Below are 20,316 nucleotides of genomic sequence, written 5' to 3'. Positions count from 1 at the left end.
ACTGAACCGACAATTTTCCCGCAGATAAGCAGGCTGAATTAGCCATGCTGTCTGCGTCTTCCTTCTGGGCAGCTAGGTGGAGCTTGACAAAGATGACGGAGCTTTGCGTCCTTTCCCGTGCGGTGCCATTTTCTTCTCAGTCTGTCCTTTCCGTGCTGCAGGCTGCATGCAGAGCTTTTTCCTCTCTTCTCAGAGAGCACCGTTACTGAACAAATTGAGATAAAAATAAATGACGCTGAGACCACCTGGCTTTAAATTTTGCCAGTATGGCAAGATAATGTCCGCTACCGACAGGCACAACTGCTGTTATTTGTGCCTTGGCCGCCAGGCAGCATACCAGGACTGCGACTGCATATCCACCTGGGTCCAGCGCCAACATGTCACCTAAATCGTCCAGCTGCATGAAGGTAACTCAAGGTCCTATGCCCCCAGCTCAGAGTGCCTGTCGGCTCACTCCTTTCCAGGGCTCCGTCTGGAGTGTCCTGAAAATACAAGAAGGCATCCTTCGGGGGATCGCTGTATAAACAACGGGACCAGGTGGGCCAGCCCTCTGTCTCTCAGCACACCCAGACCATCCAGGCGTGGGGCATGTTGGAGGGACATGCTGACCCATCCACCAAGGCGATTTGCATTGTCCGGAGTCAAAGCTCCGACGCAGCTGTCCGATGCATTGTGCCGTGCCAACGCGCCACTCACAGCAAAACACCATGCGCAGGAAGCGCCGTCGATGGACGCATCTAAGTTGAAGCACAAGGGATCCACCTGCCTTCAAACTTTTGACGGCAAAGTCCTCTTAGAATCCAAGGGGAATGCAAGGGGGCCATCATCCCTGAATTAGTGGATCTTGTTTTTTCTGACAATGAGCCGGCTCTGACTATGGGTCCACAGGCTCCTCTTGCTCCTCGGAACATTTTTACTCTTTGTTGTCTGTCTCCAGACAGAAGAGATTGACAGGACATTTGCAGGAGCCCCTTCGAAAGCGGCACAAGAGGTCTGCCTCAGCAGAACAGGTATATATCCTGCCCCGAGGCTCTCTCGGACATTCTGCTGGCAGTACTGCCACCAAGGAATCCCCTGGCAGAGGACTCATTACCTTGTCCTGGGTGTGGGACCTTGGCTTCACAGGCAGAGTCACAAATCTCCAAGATCTTGACCCAATTCCTCTCCTCTGTGGAGGATCAGGGGAGTAGCAAGTCCCACCCTATCCCACACAAGGATTCCCCCCAGCGCACACCACCTTCTCCTCCGCAAGAGGACAGCAGTCCTGATCCTCGATCCAGCAGCCTGGCTCTGGGACACACTCACTCGCCTCCTACATCACTGGGGTCCTCGACGGGGTATCTGTCTGAACCACTGAAGGAGCAATCTGAGCAGGCCTCTCCTCCGGAGGAACTCTCTGTTGGAGTCATTTTTTGTTACTTTTGCTGAGGATGTATATAGAGGTTAGGCTGTATAGATTCAGAGTATTTACTCAAACAGACTAGTTTGAAGGCCACAAGCCAACCTCTGAGTGAAATCCTGTTTACTGTCTTGCACTGTGAAATGTTTACAAATAGGCAAGAGTCTGTCTGTTTAGTTATTCCACTAAGTCTATGATGAAAGAACTAGCAATTAACTTATACTAAAGCCTGACAGAGCAGGTGAATAGCCACACAGTTGTCTGAAATCTGATAAGAACTCGGAGGGAACGCCACTGCTTTCACAAGCGTTTGTAGTATATAAAGAGAGACAGAGAGGGGGAGAGAGACCCCTGGACATGATGGTATAGCTGATGCTTTGGAAATGTAAGCTTTTTATATCTATTTAGCAATTGTTATTCCCTGTACGTACCCGGATCAGTCCAGAGAGCTGGGTTATACCTCACTTCCAGCAGGTGGAGTCAGAGAACAAACTGAAAAGGCACCCCCTGATAACCCAGGTTTCCACCTGTGGTCCCTCAGTATTTGACTCCAGCAGGTAGAAGACAGCATACCCTGCGGTCCTGGTCTTAATCAATTCATTTTCTTTATGTTTTAATCTATGGCCAATGATTAGATCAACAGTTTAGTGAGTATATTTGTTAACAAAAAAAAAAAAAAAGGTAAATGGAGTTTGGATTGTTCTTTCTCACCTCTGAAGGCATATTGCTCACAGCAGGCTTAGCTGAGCCATGAGGCTTCCAGCTCACTTACCTGGAGAGCCAGTGGCAGCCCGGTGGGTAGGGGAGATTTACCGGTGGGTCGGTCCTTCTCCCCTATGTGGCAGAGAAACTTTCATACCTCTGCAGCAGAGAAGCCTCCATACTTCTGCAAGCAGGGACGTCTCCTTCCCCTGCTCGTTTATAAAAAAAAAAAAAAAAAAAAAAAGAGAAGAGATTTCTAAAATAGCCTGGGCCTCCAGAAGGGGTGGAACTTCACCCGGCCGATTTGTTTTATTTTACAGGAGGGAACTTGGGACTGTCAGCCATGCCGCGGTGAGTACAGTGCTCCGCTTGTGGAGAGGTGGCAACACGACTCTCCCGCGACGGCCAGTGTTCCCGATGCTTACCGGGGGGCGAGGGTACCTCTCAGCTGCCTCTCCCTGACAGAAGATCGGTGCCGTGGACGCGGGGAGCAGAGAATCAGGGGCTTGAGGGGTCCAGTCAGTTGGTCCTGTTCCCGCGCAGCGCGGGAACAGCAGCCATTTGAATGTTTCCCCCGTAGAAGAAGAACAGAGCTCCGGAGGAGGAAACTTCCCTCCCCCACCGCGTTTAAGCCCGGTCCCGCCCCTGATGACGTTTTCCAGCCTCTGCCGCCTCCTCCTCCTCCCTCTGTCCCAAAGGAGGGGGCCTTAAAGAGGCAACACCCTTTTCCCTCTCAGTTTGTGCTATTATTGCACAAAGCTTATTTAGAGGCAGATGCTGATGATTTACAGCTACAGCAGCCGTCCAAAAGACCCAGGACTGATCCTCCAGCGCTCCTTTTACCTCAGCCGGCCACAGAATTTCAGCCGCTGCCGGATTGTTAAATTGATCCCACGCCTCTAGACCCCCTTCAAGATCTGGGAGATCACATGGGCGATGATGTGGATTCCGCAGTGCCGGTGGAGGGGGCTGATCAGAGGGTGCTTCGTTTGTTCAGGAGGGAGGAATTGGATCCTCTCATTCCGCATGTGTTGGCGGAGCTGGATTTACCAGTCTCACAGGCTGGGACTGATAAACACCCGGGGGATCCCGTCCTGTTCAGTCTTTGGGCTCTCCCTCTATCCTTTCCTTTTCACCCTAGCCTTTTACAGCGGATGCTCTCTACGATCTACTGCGAAGTTCTTCTCAGGCAATGTCATCTGTGGTAGCAGCAAGGAGGCTACTGTGGCTGCGCCATTGGTCTGCGGATTCCTCTTCCAAGTCTGTTGGGCTCTTTTCCCTTTAAGGTAAGCTTCTTTTTGGTGATAATCTGGAACAGTTTATCAAGGACTTGGGAGATGACAAGGTGTACAAATTGCCGGAGGACAAGCCTAGATCTACTCGCCCTTTCAATTCCTTTCGTGGTCGTTTTCGAGGCCAGAGGCGTTTTTGTTCGGCTAGGGCACTGTCCTTTCCATCTTGGCAAGCTCCGTCTAGATCCCAAGTTTGGGCCCGCTCCTTTCGGGGTAGACGGCCTCCCCGAGATGGTGCTTCCCAGGGCTTCAGCAGTAACAAGGCGGCTCAATGAAGGTGCGCTGGCCCATTTCTCCTTTCCGGTGATCGGGGGCCGTCTCTCTTTTGGGGGCAATGGCTCAAGATCACGTCGGATCAATGGGTCTTAGACATTATAAGTCATGGTTACGCTTTAGATTTTGCTTTCCCTCTAAGAGATCTCTTCATGATGTCCCCTTGCGGGTCACTGATGAAACGGCAAGTGGTGCTCCAGACCTTAGATCGATTAAAAGCCCTGGGAGCGATTATCCCGGTCCTGCCGGGGGAGTATCGGATAGGCAGGTATTCCATTTACTTTGTAGTCCCCAAGAAGGAGGACTCCTTCTGTCCCATTCTGGACTTGAAACAGGTCAACAGAGCCCTGCGGGTTCCCCGTTTTCGCATGGAAACCTTGAAATCTGTCATTGCGGCAGTACACAAAGGAGAGTTTTGGCCTCTTTGGATCTGACAGAGGCTTATCTGCACATAGGTTTTCAGGAGCATCATCAGAGATTTCTCAGATTCATGATACTAGGGGAGCGTTATCAGTTTCAAGCGCTCCCGTTCGGTCTGGCAACGGTGCCACGTGTGTTCACCAAGGTCATGGTGGTGGTAGCGGCATCGCTGAGAAAAGAAGGGATTCTGGTTCATCCCTATCTGGACGACTGGCTCATCTAAGGGAAGACGCAGAGCCTGTGCGAGTAGGCAGTCCACTCGGTGGTGCTTCGACTCCAGTCCCTAGGTTGGGTGATCAACCTTCCCCAAAGTCAGCTGATTGCCTCACAGGACTTGGAATTCCTGGGTGCCCGATTCGATACGAGAGTGGGCAAGGTGTTTCTACCCGTGAAGCGAATGAACAAGTTGATGTCTCAAGTTCGACTACTGGCCATTCCTTTACCCATCATATGGGATTATTTACGGGTTCTTGGTTCTATGACTTCTCTGTAAATGGTCCCATGGGCATTCGCTCATTTGAGACCTTTACAGAGGGCGTTGCTTTCCGGTTGGGACCCCAAGTCCGAGGACTTTCATCTTCAGTTGCCTCTCCTGGATCCAGCACGAAGCAGTCTCCAGTGGTGGCTAGTCCCGGAGCACTTACAACAAGGGATGGATTTGGAGAGCCCCCAGTGGTTGATCGTGACAACGGACGCCAGCCTTTCTGGTTGGGGGGGGCAGTGTGCCAGTCGCACTCTGCTCAGGGACTGGTCAGTTCCAGAGTCCAGATGGTCCATAAATCGCTTGGAAACCAGAGCGGTTCGTCTGGCTTTGTGCAGCTTCCTTCCCTTGGTCCGCCATCGGTCGGTGAGGATCCTCTCCGACAATGCCACCATTGTAGCATACATCAACCATCAGAGTGGAACGTGAAGTCGCCTGGTGGCTGCAGAAGCAGACAAGCTTGTGGTATGGGCGGAACGCAATCTGTGGCGTCTCATATAGCCGGAGTTGACAACGTCCAGGCAGATTTTCTCAGTCGACAATAGCTAGGCCCAGGAGAGTGGGAACTATCCGAGGAGGCGGTGCAGCTCTTGATTCGGAGGTGGGGGGTCCCCTGCCTGGATTTAATGGCGACATGAGCAAATGCAAAAGCGGCGCGATTTTTCAGCCGCAGAAGGGAACATGGAGCTGAAGGTGTGGGTGCTCTGGTCCTTCCTTGGCCCAGCAATGTACTTCTCTATGTGTTCCCTCCTTGGCCTCTAGTGGGCAAAGTACTCAGAAGAATAGAGTCCCACCAGGGTCCGGTAATCCTGGTGGCTCCAGAGTGGCCGTGAAGACCCTGGTTCGCAGACCTGATCAACCTGGTGATCGAGGGCCCCTTGCGTCTCGACCACATCCCGAACCTCCTCCATCAAGGTCCGGTATTTTTTGATCAGGCGGATCTCTTGTCTAGCGGCCTGGCTTATGAGAGGCTCCAGCTGAGGAAAAATGGGTATCATGAGTCAGTGATTTCTACTCTGCTTCGCGCGCACAAGACTTCCACATCGCTTACTTACGCTTGGGTTTGGAAAGTCTTTGATTCCTGATGTACCAGTTCTCAGGTTTCCCCAAGGAGAGCCACGGTAGTTCACATTCTAGTATTTTTATAAGAAGGTCTGAAGAAGGGGTTGGCATACAGTTCCCTTCGGGTTCAGGTGGCGGCCTTGGGCTGTTTGCGAGGCCCCGTGGACGGTACTTCCCTCGCAGGCCATCCAGATGTGGCACGTTTTTTGAAAGGCGCCAAGAATTTAAATCCTCCAGTTTGACCGTGGAGCTTGAATTTGGTTCTACGAGCTCTATGCACTCTGCCCTTTGAGCCCCTCAAACGGGCCATGTTGAAGGATTTGACACTAAAGACAGTGTTTCTCATGGTTTATTTGTTCGGCGAGACGGATATCAGAGCTTCAAGCGTTGTCGTGTAGGGAGCCGTTCTTGCAGTTTTCGTCTTCGGGAGTTTCGCTTCGGACGGTGCCATCCTTCCTTCCGAAGGTGGTGTCAGCCTTTCATGTCAATCAGTCTGTCGAGTTGCTGGCCTTCTCAGATTTGGATCTTGATTCCTCTCAGGCTCAGGAGTTGCGAAAGTTGGACGCTCGTCGAGTTGTCCTTCGGTACTTGGAAGTGACTAATGCTTTTAGGTTGTCGGATCATCTCTTTGTGCTCTGGAGTGGCCCTAAGAAGGGACATAATGCGTCTAAGACTACTATTGCCCAATGGTTGAAGGAGGCCATCGCATCGGCGTACATATGTAAGGGCCGTCCGGTACCTGAGGGTCTTAAGGCTCACTCGCTTAGGTCTCAGGCGGCGTCTTGGGCAGAGAATCAAAATGTTTCTCCTCAGGAAACTTACTTATTTATTTAAAATCTTTTCTATACCGTCGTTAAGCTAGTTGCCATCACAACGGTTCACAATAAGGCACATAATTTCAAACTTAAATGTGTTGAGTTATATTAACTAAACAGGTGCCATCAAATACTGTAACATAGTTTCATATTAAATATTATTTAGTGGTTGTGATAAGTCATGTCTACTTTAAGTATATCAGCTATAAGATAAATTAACACTTAAGTCTGGTCCTCTGTTGTTGCAATCTAATAGAGGTAAAGTAAAATAAAATATACACACACACACCATTCGAGTAAGCTGATGTGTGTGGGAGTTCTTCGGACTGCATCATACAATTCCCTGGATTCTACTCTTCATTCCCTTTGTGGTATGCTTGCTTAAATAGCCATGTTTTTAAACTTTTTTTGAATGCTTTGATGTCTCTTTGTGTTCTGATTTCTAAAGGCATTATGTTCCATATTATAGGTCCTGCCAGGGATAGGGCCCTATCTCTTACTTGAGTTAGTCTGGCTGTTTTTACTGAGGGAATAGTTAGTAGGGCTTTGTTTGCTGATCTCAAGTTTCTATTAGGGATGTGTACGTGAAGGGCTGTGTTCAGCCATTCTGCCTTTTCGTCGTATATTAATTTATGTAAGGTGCATAGAGTCTTGTATTGAATTCTTTGTTCAATGGGTAGCCAGTGTAGTTCAATTAGGGTTTTGGTGATATGGTCTCTCTTACTTTTACCGGTTAAAATTCTTGCAGCTGTGTTTTGTAATACCTGTAGTGGTCTTTTCGTGGTGTGGGGTAATCCTAGTAGAAGGGCATTACAGTAATCAGTGCTTGAAAAAATTAATGCTTGTAGTACTGACCGGAAGTCATTTGGTGTTAGTAGTGGTTTAAGTCTTCTGAGAGTCATAAGTTTGGCGTAACCTTCTCTTACTTTTAGAGATATATGTTGTTTCTAACCTCTTCAGCCTTTTCTCATAAGGGAGCTGTTCCATCCCCTTTATCATTTTGGTTGCCCTTCTCTGTACCGTCTCCATCGCAGTTGATTTTGGACTTTCTACACGAAGGCCTGGTATAAGATTTAGCTCAGTACAATCAAAGTTCAGGTGGCTGCTTTGGCTTGTTGTAGTGGATATGTCCAAAGCAAACTCCTTTTGTCATATCCAGACGTGGTGAGGGTTTGCAGAGGAGATAAGTACATTTGACTGCCATTGACGGTTCAGCTCTGGGACCCGCATTTTTTTTGTTTTTGGGTCTAAGATCAACTGCATCTGTCCCCTTTGACAGCTTTCCTTGCATTTGCTAATCTTGAAGGTGGTGTTACTGATCACCATTTCCTCAGCAAGAAGGGTTTTGGAGTTGCAAGCTCTCTTGTGTCAGGAACCATCCTTGTTCATTGCCCAGGACACAGTACAGTTTAGGACTATGCTTTTCTTACTTTTGGTGGTTTCAGACTTTAGAACATAAGAACGTAATGCCATACTGGGTCAGACCAAGTGTCCATCAAGCCCAGTAGCCTTTTTCCAGCAGTGGCCAATCCAAGTCACATGTACCTGGCAACTACCCAAAATTTAAGATAGATCACAAGCTACTATTGCTTATTAATTACCGTAATAGCAGTTTATGGATTTAACCTCTAGGAACTTATCCAAACCTTTTTTAAATCCAATAACACTAACTGCTGAAATCACATCCCCTGGCAATGAATTCCAGAGTTTAACTGTGCTGAGAGAAAAGAATTTTCTTCAATTTAATTTAAATGAGCTACTTGCTAACTTCATGAAATGCCCCCTGGTCCTTCTATTATCTGAGAGAGTAAATAACTGATTTACATTAACTTGTTCAAGCCCTTTCATGATTTTGTAGACTTCTATCATACTCCCCCCCTCAGTTGTCTCCTTCTCCAAACTGAACAGCCCTAACTTCTTTAGCCTTTCCTCTTAGGGCAGCCGTTCCATGCTCCATATCATTTTGGTTGCCCTGCTCTGCACTTTCTCCAGTGCAGCTATATCCTTTTTGAGATACGGTGACCAGAATTGCACACAGTATTCAAGGTGCGGTCTCACCAGAGGCATTATGACATCCTTTGTTTTATTTTCCATTCCCTTACTAATAATTCCTAACATTCTGTTGCTTTTTTGATTGCCACAGCACACTGGGCCGATTTCAATGTATTATCCACTATAACGCCTACTGGATTAAAGAAGTGATAACGAAGGCCTCTGTTGCGGCAGATAAGCCATTGCCCAAGCAATTTAAAGCTCATTTGACTAGTGTGCAGGTGGTGTCCTGAACTGAGTCACAATTGTCTTTGTCTGAGGTTTGTCAAGCAGCAACCTGGTTCTCTTTGCGTACCTTCTCTAAGCATCGCTTGCATGTTTAGATGTAGGGTTCAAGGACAGTCTTGAGGGGAGCATGGACAGCCTCCCACCCTTCTGGGGAGTAGCTTGGCTACATCCCACTTGTCTGGACTGGTCTATCTGAATGAAGAGGATGATTTCCTTTTCTCTAGAGAAGGCAGGCCAGTCCGTAGTCTTGCATGGTCATTTTATCTTTTTTTCTCACAGACATTGAGAAGATTGGACAATGACATCTTTAAGTAACATTTTGGATCATTGAAGCTCCTGTTAAGTCTTCTTTTCACATTTATTGCTATGATTTATATTGACTTTCCACTACTAAGCCCACTGCGTCTTTGTCTCAATGAAGTTTAAAAAAAATAAAAGGCCAAAGAAAATAAATGTGATGTAGCATGGGTTAAGGAGATAGTTAGTTATAGTTCATATGTTCTTCAGTTGTCCACAGCTGGCTTATACAGGAATACTGGAGGGCTGATGTCAGTGTACAGTTATATAAGGGTCAAGTCAGTTTTCTCTGTCTCCATCTGCTGGTAGGAGTATATAACCTACTTGTGTGTACTGGCCTGCCTTCTCTAGAGGAAAGGAAATTATTAGGTAAGAAGTAATTTCACTTTACTGGATTACTGCAATGCATTGTATGCCGGCCTTCCAGTATCAGCATTGAGGACGTTGCAGTTGCTTCAGGTTCATTTCAGGCTGCTCGATGCGCGAACATATTTCTACAGTACTTAAGGAGTTGCAATGGCTGCCAATCCATTCACAAGTTACTTACAAAGTTTTACTTCTAGTCCATAAACTATTTTTAATGGAATATTTTCCTTGGGCTAACATGCTGCTTCATGTATCCAATTCATTGCAATCTTTGCAGCCTTCTAAGAGGGGGTTGCTCAATGTCCCTACTATGAGCTAGGCTTGCCTGGCAAAAAAATGAGCAAGCTTTCTTCATGGTGGTTCCAGGCCTTTGGAATTCTCTCTTCAAGGCATATATATCTCATCATCTGTACAAAGATTTTTAAAGCTATGTTCAAAATGTACTTGTTTGAGCTAGCGTTCAACTGATCTATGTGTTGGTTTTCATTTGAGGAGACTGTTAGCATTTTTGTTTGGTTTTGTTATTATTTTAAACTGTGTTCTACTGTACACTGCCTTGGGCTTCAGTATTTGGTTGTCTATAAATACCAATAAATAAAAATAAATATAGGAAATTAAGAGAAATAAAGGTTGACAACTTATTTTTTAAATCTTTTTATTGGACTAACTTGACCCATTTGACTAGTGTTTGGGAGTTGTATTCTCTTTAGCAGGTCAGTGCAAAATGAGCTAAAGATAATGTTAAAATGATGTAGAAGTAGATTTTTGCTGCTTTTACATTTGTGCTCTGTGGGATAGGGACTTTCCTAGTGTGCTGAATTTTAACTTGCCTTCAGCCTTGTTTGGAAAGGTGAGTAATGAAATCCAGTAGCATCAACAATATGAAGTTACCCTATGCCTCTTAATTCATTCTCTTCCCCAGAGTTTAATTTCTTGACCCCTAGTTCTATTGGTTTCTTTCCAGTGGGAAAGGTTTGTTGTTGATCGTGCATCATTAAAACTTTTCAGCTATCTGAAGGTCTGTATCCTATTTCCTCTGCCTCCTCCTCTCCTCCAGGGTATACATATTTAGGTCCTTCAACCTCTCCTCATAACTCAGCATACATAAAATATATTCAAATTCTGATATCCCCTCAGTAATAATACTTCAGAATCCCTTCCCTACCAGCCACTTTGTGAAATAACATGAAAACCTGCTAAAAAGATATTTAGAAATTATATAGCATACCAGCCATACCATAAGAGCACTAACATCCAGGACTGGAACAGCAACAAGAAAGAGTATGAAAAAGCAAGACTGCAAATATAGGAACACAGTACACTTACTATTGGAAAAACAAAGAGAGCCAGACTGTTCTAGATTCCTACACAGAATCTATATCCTAGTTAGCAGAATCCCTCACCTTTGTCAAACATGCAGACTGACTCTTATCTAATACAGAATAAAAGACCATAAATTATAAACAAGCATACAGAGAAAAACTGAAGCTCCAAGAAGTGGGAGGGGGAGGTGCGGTGGGATTGCAGGGCAGAATACCGAATGCCTGCAACATTTATGGCTTGGCCTGGTGGTGGCAGTGATTGAGGGAAAAGCAGCAACAGGGAGCAGTGATGAGGAAATAAGTACCAGCTACTTACTCTGCACTCTCCTCAAGCAGCAAGCCATGTGGCTGTTGTAGAAAGCATAGGCTTGCTATGTCAAATTTTTGGTGACACACCATTGTGTCCTGACACACTGGTTGAAAACCACTGCTCTAGTCACCCAGTCAAAGAAATCAATCAGATTCGTCTGACAGGACCTTTTCCTGGTGAATCCATGCTGTCTCGGATCGAGCAACCCATTAGATTATAGGTAGTTCACTATCTTTTCTTTCAGCAGACACTTCTTTAATTTTCCCACCACCGAGGTGAGGCTAACTAGCCTGTAATTTCCAGCCTCCTCTTTGCTCCCACTCTTGTGAAGCGGGACCACCACCGCTCTTCTCCAGTCATTCGGCACCATTTCCGTTTCCAGGAATCTATTGAACAGGTCACTCAGCGGACCCACCAGCACATCTCTGAGCTCCCTCAATATCCTCAGATGAATCTCATCAGGCCCCATGGCTTTGTCCACTTTCATTTTTCCTAGCTCTTCCAATAGATTCTCTTCCATAAATTGGGTTTCGTCAAATCCACCCCCATCCACAGCTTTGTTAACCAGTGATGGTCCTTCTCCAGGGTCTTCCTTAGTGAACACCGAACTGAAGTTTTTGTTTAATATTTCCGCCTTTTCTTCGTCTTCTTCCCCACATTAATCCTTTCACTTTCACTATAACACTTTGGACCTTTCTCTGATTTACCTGAAAAACTCTCTACCTCTCTACCTCTTTGGCAGTCCTTTCTTCTGCCAGACATTTTGCTTTTCTGATTACTTTCTTTGTCTCTCTATTTAACCTGATATTCTTCCCCGTGTTCCTCTTTTTCGGATCCTTTATATTTCTTGAATGCTGTTCTTCTTATTTTCATTTTATCAGCCACCTCCTTTGAGAATCAGGTTTCTTGTTTCTCTTGGTTTGGTTTACTTTTCTAATGAAAAGGTTAATTGCCTTTGTAATAGCTCCTTTTAGTTTGGCCCACAGTTGTTCCATCTCTCCCATGTTCTCCCAATCTTCAAGTTCCATCTTCAGAATTTTCCCATTTCAGCAAAGTCCGTATTTTTGAAGTTCAAAACTCGGGTCTTCGTGTGACTTCTCCATATCCTATTTGCAATATCAAGCCATACCGTTTGATGATTACTGGTACTAAAGTGCACCCTCACCTGGACATTTGAGATGCTATCCCCATTTGTGAGCACTAAGTCAGAATAATTCCCTCCTTCGTGGGTTTCATTACCATTTGTTTGAACAGAGCCCCTTGCAGAGCATACACTATCTCTCTAGTTCTGTTAGATTTCTCAGAAGGGATCCTCCAGTCTATGTCCGGCAGATTAAATCTCCAACAATCAACACATCACTCTTCCTTCCCACCTTTTGGATGTCTTCAATCAGTTCTATGTCTGGTTCTGCCATTTGAGTCTGAGGCCTGTAAACCACTCTAGTAAAAATGCATGCACCATCCTCTTTTCTTTTTTTTTTTTTTTTTAGGATGGCCCTTAATGCTTCTTCTCTATATATTGTTTTTGACATAAAGAGCTGCTGCTCCTCCTTTTCTGTCCTCTCTGTCCTTCCTTAAGTTACAGCACAGCATAGTCGTATCCCAATCATAAGATTCCATGAACCATGTCTCCATTACAGCAACAACATCCAAGTCTGTCTCCACCATTAGGGCTTGCAGATCTGGGATTTTATTGCCCAGATTACGAGCATTTGTGCTCATAGCTTTCTAGATTCTCTTGTTCCATTTGCTGCTTTTCTAAGACTTGCTTTTTGCCTTATTCAGCTGCCTTTTGTTATCCCCTTCACCCTTCACCCTTTTTTTCTTTTTTTTGAATTTGGTTTTGTTTTGGTGGTTGTTGGGGGGGGGGGGTGACATTCCAATGTTCTCCTTCCACCATCCTTCGTTTAGTTTAAATACCTTATGGCATAGAATTTGAATTTATTCCTTAGTATCCTTTTTCCTGCCACAGACAGATGTAAGCCATCATTGACATGGAGTCCTTTTCTGTTCCATAACTTGCCCAGCCTCCAGTATATCCAAAACTTTGTTCCTTACACCAAATTTTGAGCCATGTATTGAATTTATGTATATGGTTTAGTTTCTCTTTCCCCTTTCCATGAACTGGTAAGACTTCTGAAAAAGCAGTAGTCTTTGCCATGTGACTATTTATCTTAGACAATTACGCCTTATTTTATGATTTGATTTCTCAGAGACTTTGCAAGTTTATCAGTGTTATTATTCGAATCTGTTTTCCATGTTTTCCAAGTTCTATAACCTTGTTATATGTACCGCCTCTTGGCATAATTTTTATGTTTCAATGTAAACCGATGTGATCTGTATTTTAATACAGGAACACCGGTATATAAAAATCTAAAAAATAAATAAATAAATAGTCTGCTTTGCTAGAGACTGGCAGCCTTTCTATACCACTTAGTTGCTGTTTCTAGCGAGGTTGTTGGTTCCCAGATGGATGATATCAACTTCAGAGCCTTGCTTTCTTCTTTGGTCGCATTGACTATTTGAATAGCACTTCTTCCAGCTGATTATCCCGGAAAGCTTTTAACTATAGTGTTACCCTCGAAAAGAGTTCTCAAACTAGTGCCTCTGCTGATTGAATCACCCAGCACAATGAGTTTGGTCTGATGGATATTGTTTATATTCTGGAATTTTTGTGTGCATTGGGTTTCTTCTTTCTTTTCAGATGCCTCTTCAATCTCAATCACTTTAGCTTCTTCATTTGTAACACAGAGAAGGTATTTTGTATTTGTGTCACTTGAGAAGGGTGTGTGTCTCCTCATCATAAGTCTTACTGTGCCAGAGACCACAGTAATGCATTTGTTCCTAGGTTGCTGTTTCCTAATTGTCCCCCCCTGCCCCTCTTACATGTGGGCTGCACACTTGTGAAGGAAAGGGTGTCTTTGGGTGAGATGATGAGACGATGGTGCAAGGAAGAGGGATTCAGTTTCGTTAGGAACTGGGGAACCTTTTGGGGAAGGGGGGAGTCTCTTCCGAAGGGATGGGCTCCACCTTAACCAGGGTGGAACCAGACTGCTGGCGCTAACCTTTAAAAAGGAGATAGAGCAGCTTTTAAACTAGAACAAAGGGGAAAGCAGACAGTCGCTCAGCAGCGCATGGTTCAGAGAGAGGTATCCTTAAAGGATAATAATGATGCATTAGAATTAGGGCATCCAGACAGTGAGGTTCCAATAATTAGAAAAGCAGTCCAAGTGCCTGTAACTAAAAACTCACCTGAGCTAAAAAATTCAAACTTATCCCTATCAATTAAAAAGCAGAATGAAAATAAAAACAAAAACAAACTTTGAAATGTTTGTATGCTAATGCCAGAAGTCTAAGAAGTAAGATGGGAGAATTTGAATGTATAGCAGTGAATGATGACATAGACTTAATTGGCATCTCAGAGACATGGTGGAAAGAGGATAACCAATGGGACAGTGCTATACCGGGGTACAAATTATATCGCAATGACAGAGAGGAGCACTCGGGAGGAGGTGTGGCGCTTTATGTCCGGGATGGCATAGAGTCCAACAGGATAAACATCCTGCATGAGACTAAATACAAAATTGAATCTTTATGGGTAGAAATCCCTTGTGTGTCAGGGAAGACTATAGTGATAGGGGTATACTACCGTCCACCTGGTCAAGATGGTGAGACGGACAGTGAAATGCTAAGAGAAATTAGGGAAGCTAACCAAATTGGTAGTGCGGTAATAATGGGAGACTTCAATTACCCCAATATAGACTGGGTAAATGTATCATCGGGTCACGCTAGAGAGATAACGTTCCTGGATGGAATAAATAGCTTTATGGAGCAATTGGTTCAGGAACCGACGAGAGAGGGAGCAATTTTAGATCTAATTCTCAGTGGAGCACAGGACTTGGTGAGAGAGGTAACGGTGGTGGGGCTGCTTGGCAATAGTGATCATAATATGATCAAATTTGATTTAATGACTGGAAGAGGAACAGTGTGCAAATCCACAGGTCTCTTGCTAAACTTTCAAAAGGGAAACTTTGATAAAATGAGAAAAATTGTTAGAAAAAAACTGAAAGGAGCAGCTACAAAAGTAAAAAATGTCCAAGAGGCGTGGTCATTGTTAAAAAATACCATTCTAGAAGCACAGTCCAGATGTATTCCACACATTAAGAAAGGTGGAAAGAAGGCAAAACGATTACCAGCATGGTTAAAAGGGGAGGTGAAAGAAGCTATTTTAGCCAAAAGATCTTCATTCAAAAATTGGAAGAAGGATCCAACAGAAGAAAATAGGATAAACATTGGCAAGTTAAATGTAAAACATTGATAAGACAGGCTAAGAGAGAATTTGAAAAGAAGTTGGCTGTAGAGACAAAAACTCACAGTAAAAACTTTTAAAAATATATCCGAAGCAGAAAGCCTGTGAGGGAGTCAGTTGGACCGTTAGATGATCGAGGGGTTAAAGGGGCACTTAGAGAAGATAAGGCCATCGCGGAAAGATTAAATGATTTCTTTGCTTCGGTGTTTACTGAAGAGGATGTTGGGGGAGGTACCCGTAATGGAGAAGGTTTTCATGCGTAATGATTCAGATGGACTGAATCAAATAACGGTGAACCTAGAAGATGTGGTAGGCCTGACTGACAAACTGAAGAGTAGTAAATCACCCGGACCGGATGGTATACACCCCAGAGTTCTGAAGGAACTAAAAAATGAAATTTCAGACTCGTTGGTAAAAGTTTGTAACTTATCATTAAAATCATCCATTGTACCTGAAGACTGGAGGATAGCAAATGTAACCCCAATATTTAAAAAGGGCTCCAGGGGTGATCCGTGAAACTACAGACCGGTTAGCCTGACTTCAGTGCCAGGAAAAATAGTGGAAAGTGTTCTAAACATCAAAATCACAGAACATATAGAAAGACATGGTTTAATGGAACAAAGTCAGCATGGCTTTACCCAGGGCAAGTCTTGCCTCACAAATCTGCTTCACTTTTTTGAAGGAGTTAATAAACATGTGGATAAAGGTGAACCGGTAGATATAGTATACTTGGATTTTCAGAAGGCATTTGACAAAGTTCCTCATGAGAGGCTTCTAGGAAAAGTAAAAAGTCATGGGATAGGTGGCGATGTCCTTTCATGGATTGCAAACTGGCTAAAAGACAGGAAACAGAGAGTAGGATTAAATGGACAATTTTCTCAGTGGAAGGGAGTGGACAGTGGAGTGCCTCAGGGATCTGTATTGGGACCCTTACTTTTCAATATATTTATAAATGATTTGGAAAGAAATACGATGAGTGAGATAATCAAATTTGCAAATGACACAAAATTGTTCAGAGTAGTTAAATCACAAGCAGATTGTGATAAATTGCAGGAAGACCTTGTGAGACTGGAAAATTGGGCATCCAAATGGCAGATGAAATTTAATGTGGATAAGTGCAAGGTGATGCATATAGGGAAAAATAACCCATGCTATAATTACACAATGTTGGGTTCCATATATAAGGTGCTACAACCCAAGAAAGAGATCTAGGTCTCATAGTGGATAACACAGTGAAATCGTCGGTTCAGTGTGCTGCGGCAGTCAAAAAAGCAAACAGAATGTTGGGAATTATTAGAAAGGGAATGGTGAATAAAACGGAAAATGTCATAATGCCTCTGTATTGCTCCATGGTGAAGACCGCACCTTGAATACTGTGTACAATTCTGGTCGCCACATCTCAAAAAAGATATAATTGCGATGGAGAAGGTACAGAGAAGGGCTACCAAAATAAGGGGAATGGAACAACTTCCCTACGAGGAAAGACTAAAGAGGTTAGGACTTTTCAGCTTGGAGAAGAGACGACTGAGGGGGGATATGATAGAAGTGTTTAAAATCATGAGAGGTCTAGAACGGGTAGATGTGAATCGGTTATTTACTCTTTCGGATAGTAGAAAGACTAGGGGGCACTCCATGAAGTTAGCATGGGGCACATTTAAAACTAATCGGAGAAAGTTCTTTTTTACTCAACGAACAATTAAACTCTGGAATTTGTTACCAGAGGATGTGGTCAGTGCAGTTAGTATAGCTGTGTTTAAAAAAGGATTGGATAAGTTCTTGGAGGAGAAGTCCATTACCTGCTATTAAGTTCACTTAGAGAATAGCCACTGCCATTAGCAAAGGTAACATGGAATAGACTTAGTTTTTGGGTACTTGCCAGGTTCTTATGGCCTGGATTGGCCACTGTTGGAAACAGGATGCTGGGCTTGATGGACCCTTGGTCTGACCCAGTATGGCATTTTCTTATGTTCTTATGTGTCACGTCTTGTCCTACCTGTGCCCAGTGTAAACCACTTTTTCCTAGCGTGTAGCAGATGGACTCAAAACAAGTGGGTATAGTGTGCTCGTGCTTGCAGTTTGAGACTGATCTGACGTCAGCACGGGTACATATACCCCCGCAGGAAGTGCAGCAATTCAGTAATTTCCGTCTCCAAAGCAGTTTGGAGCTACCTCACACTCGCTGAGCGTGTTTCCAAATTCTAAACAACTAAATTCCTAGAAGAAAACTTACTGAAGACGAGCCCCACACTCCTGTGGTGATACCATTCGGTCCCTCACCCAGTTGAGTTTCCCGAGCTGACTTCCATGGTCCCTCGGAGGTAGGAGCCTCGGTCCGGTGGCTGACTCGCGACAGGGACCTAGCCCCCGAGTGAGAAGGGCTCGAGCACGGCGTAGAGGCATCCTCGGTCCCGGCGAGGACTTGGCCCCCGAGCGAGACGAGTTCGGGCGCGGCCTAGAGGCAGGGGGTGCACTTCCTCGAGCTTGGCGGTGAAGGTACTCACCCTCTCCCTCCGCAGCCGGAGACCGTCTGGGTCGCAGCCGGGAAGCGCCGAAGACAAGGTAAGGCGTACATCTTTACTGTGGTCTCCGAGGAAGTGTGGATTCACAGGGCCTGCCTTCGTGGCAGCCCGCCGAGGAGGTCGCCATTTTACCTGCCTACTTGCCTTCGCTACCTAGATGCACGTCGTTAAGCGCACGCGGATAGGCGCAAGCTGGCTAGGCGCACGCCGATAGCATAGGCGCACGTCCATAGGCGCGCATTATAGACGCACTTTCATAGGCGCACATTCATAAGACGCCGTGGGTAGGCGCACGTTATAGGCGCACCTTCATAAGACGCCTTGGGTAGGCGCACGTTATAGGCGCACCTTCATAAGACGCCGTGGGTAGGCGCACGTTATAGGCGCACCTTCATAAGACGCCGTTGATAGGCGCACGTTCATAAGACGCCGTTGGTAAGCGCACGTTCATAGGCGCACGCTCATAAGATGCCTGTTGGTGGGCGCACGTTCATAAGACGCCCGTTCATAAGCGCATACAGCTAAGCGCAGGTTGATAAGCGCACACTCATAAGATAAGCGCATATTAGTAGGCGATACATATTACAAAGCATATGGAGCATAAGAGGGCCCATACGCCCGCAGAGCCGGCACCTCCAGAATCAAGCATAAGAGCTCTAAGCCTCTGCTCAGCATGCAACCTCAGAGCCACTCAGAGCGAGGAAGCAGACTCACTATGTGCCCAATGTGAGGAGGCCATGGGAGTTCCAGGACAGGACCGTTCCCAGCCTAGCGGTTCCTCAGGGAACACCCCGGACTTAGCAGGCCACGGGGAGCAGCCAGGGAACCCAAGAGATCTGGTGCCCCTAAGGCCAGATCCGGCCTCTCTCTCCTGGGTGGAATTATTCAAGGGGATCCTCCACGCCTTTGTCCAGATGCAGTCTGCTCCTCGAAGGGGTTTTTCTGTTCCGGATGATCCGGCCTCTGGACCCTCGAGACCTAGACACGGCCACTCGCCACCCGGAAGCCCCACTTATGGGGATTCGGATTGCTCCGAGGAAGATGAGGAGCCCCTCAAGGAGGGAGAACTTCCCTCGGAGATAGAACCATATTGGACCATGAGACGCTTCTTTCGGAAAGAGGATCTACCAGGCCTGGTCTCACAATGCCTATTAGAACTGGCTATTCCGGGCCAGGACACCCCAGGGGGACCCTAACATGAACCTCGTGTTAGAGGGCCTGCGCCAAATGGCTCCCCATTTTCCCCTCCTACAAGCAGCACAGCAGCTAATAGATCTGGAATGGACTACGCCGGAGGCCTCATTCAAAGGGGGTCGGGCCTTGTCGGGCATGTACCCTCTGGATCCGGCGTCCAAGGAGCTGCTGGCGTGCCCCAAGGTAGACGCCATAGTTAACGCAATTGTGAAGCGCACCACCATTCCGGTTGAGGGGGGAGCGGCCCTCAAGGATACACATGACCGGCGCATGGACACCATTCTGAAGCAAGCCTTTGAGGTAGCAGCCATGTCCCTACGAATCGCGACCTGCTGCACCGTGGTGACTCGTTCCTGGTTATCGCAGGCTAGAAGCAACACCCCGGGAGAAGACATGGAATCAGCTCTTGCATTTCTCACTGAAGCAGCCTTCGACCTTGTCCGTATGGCAGCCAAGGGAGTGTCCTCCTCAGTGGCAGCCCGGAGACAGCTCTGGCTACGCAATTGGGCTGCCGACTCTTCCTCCAAGACGCGCCTCACAAGAATGCCCTTTAAGGGATCCCTACTGTTCGGCAGCGAACTCGAGAACTGGGCTAATAAATGGGGTCCCTCTCCATTACCCCGTCTACCAGAAGACAGGTCGAGGAGGAGCCAGCGTTCGTTTTCTAGACCATCCAGAGGTAGAAACTCTCAGCGCTTCAACCCTTACAGGGCTCGCTATCAAGCACCTCGTTCTCAGGTCAGGAACCAGCCCTTTCGGGCTAAGCACAACAAGAGGAGAACCGGCTCGTGTTCTGGTCCTGGCCGCAACCCACAATGACAATCAGCCGACCCATCCGGGGGTAGCAGCCATAGGGGGCAGGCTAACCCTCTTCTACCGCAGGTGGGTCGAGATTACTTCGGACCATTGGGTCCTCGCCATCATCCGAGAAGGTTATTACCTGGATTTTTTTCGGCTCCCGCCGGACAAGTTTGTGGAATCTCCTTGTTCACCTCTCAAGAAGGCGGCACTAGAAGTGACCTTACAGAGGCTCCTGGTACTAAAAGCCATAATCCCAGTGCCTGCAGAGGAGATTAATTCTGGGCATTATTCCATTTATTTCATAGTACCCAAGAAGGAGGGCACTTTCAGGCCCGTCCTGGACCTCAGGTCAGTCAACCGACACCTACGGGTTCCCAGGTTTCGCATGGAAATCCTAAGGTCTGTCAAGAATGCAGTACAGCCAGGGGAGTTTCTCACCTGCCTGGATCTGTTAGAAGCCTATTTGCATATCCC

General features: G+C 46.2%; 1 protein-coding gene across 1 annotated transcript in view; it reads left to right on the top strand.

The window, feature by feature from the left end:
* Positions 1 to 20,316, top strand: part of LOC115092958 (E3 ubiquitin-protein ligase HERC2-like) — a 2,733,734-nt gene that overhangs the window by 68,107 nt on the left and 2,645,311 nt on the right.

This window comes from Rhinatrema bivittatum, chromosome 5 (assembly GCF_901001135.1).
Source record: "Rhinatrema bivittatum chromosome 5, aRhiBiv1.1, whole genome shotgun sequence".
Taxonomy (NCBI): Eukaryota; Metazoa; Chordata; class Amphibia; order Gymnophiona; family Rhinatrematidae; genus Rhinatrema; species Rhinatrema bivittatum.
Note: the sequence above shows the minus strand (reverse complement) of the source record. Positions and strands in the feature narration are given on the sequence as shown.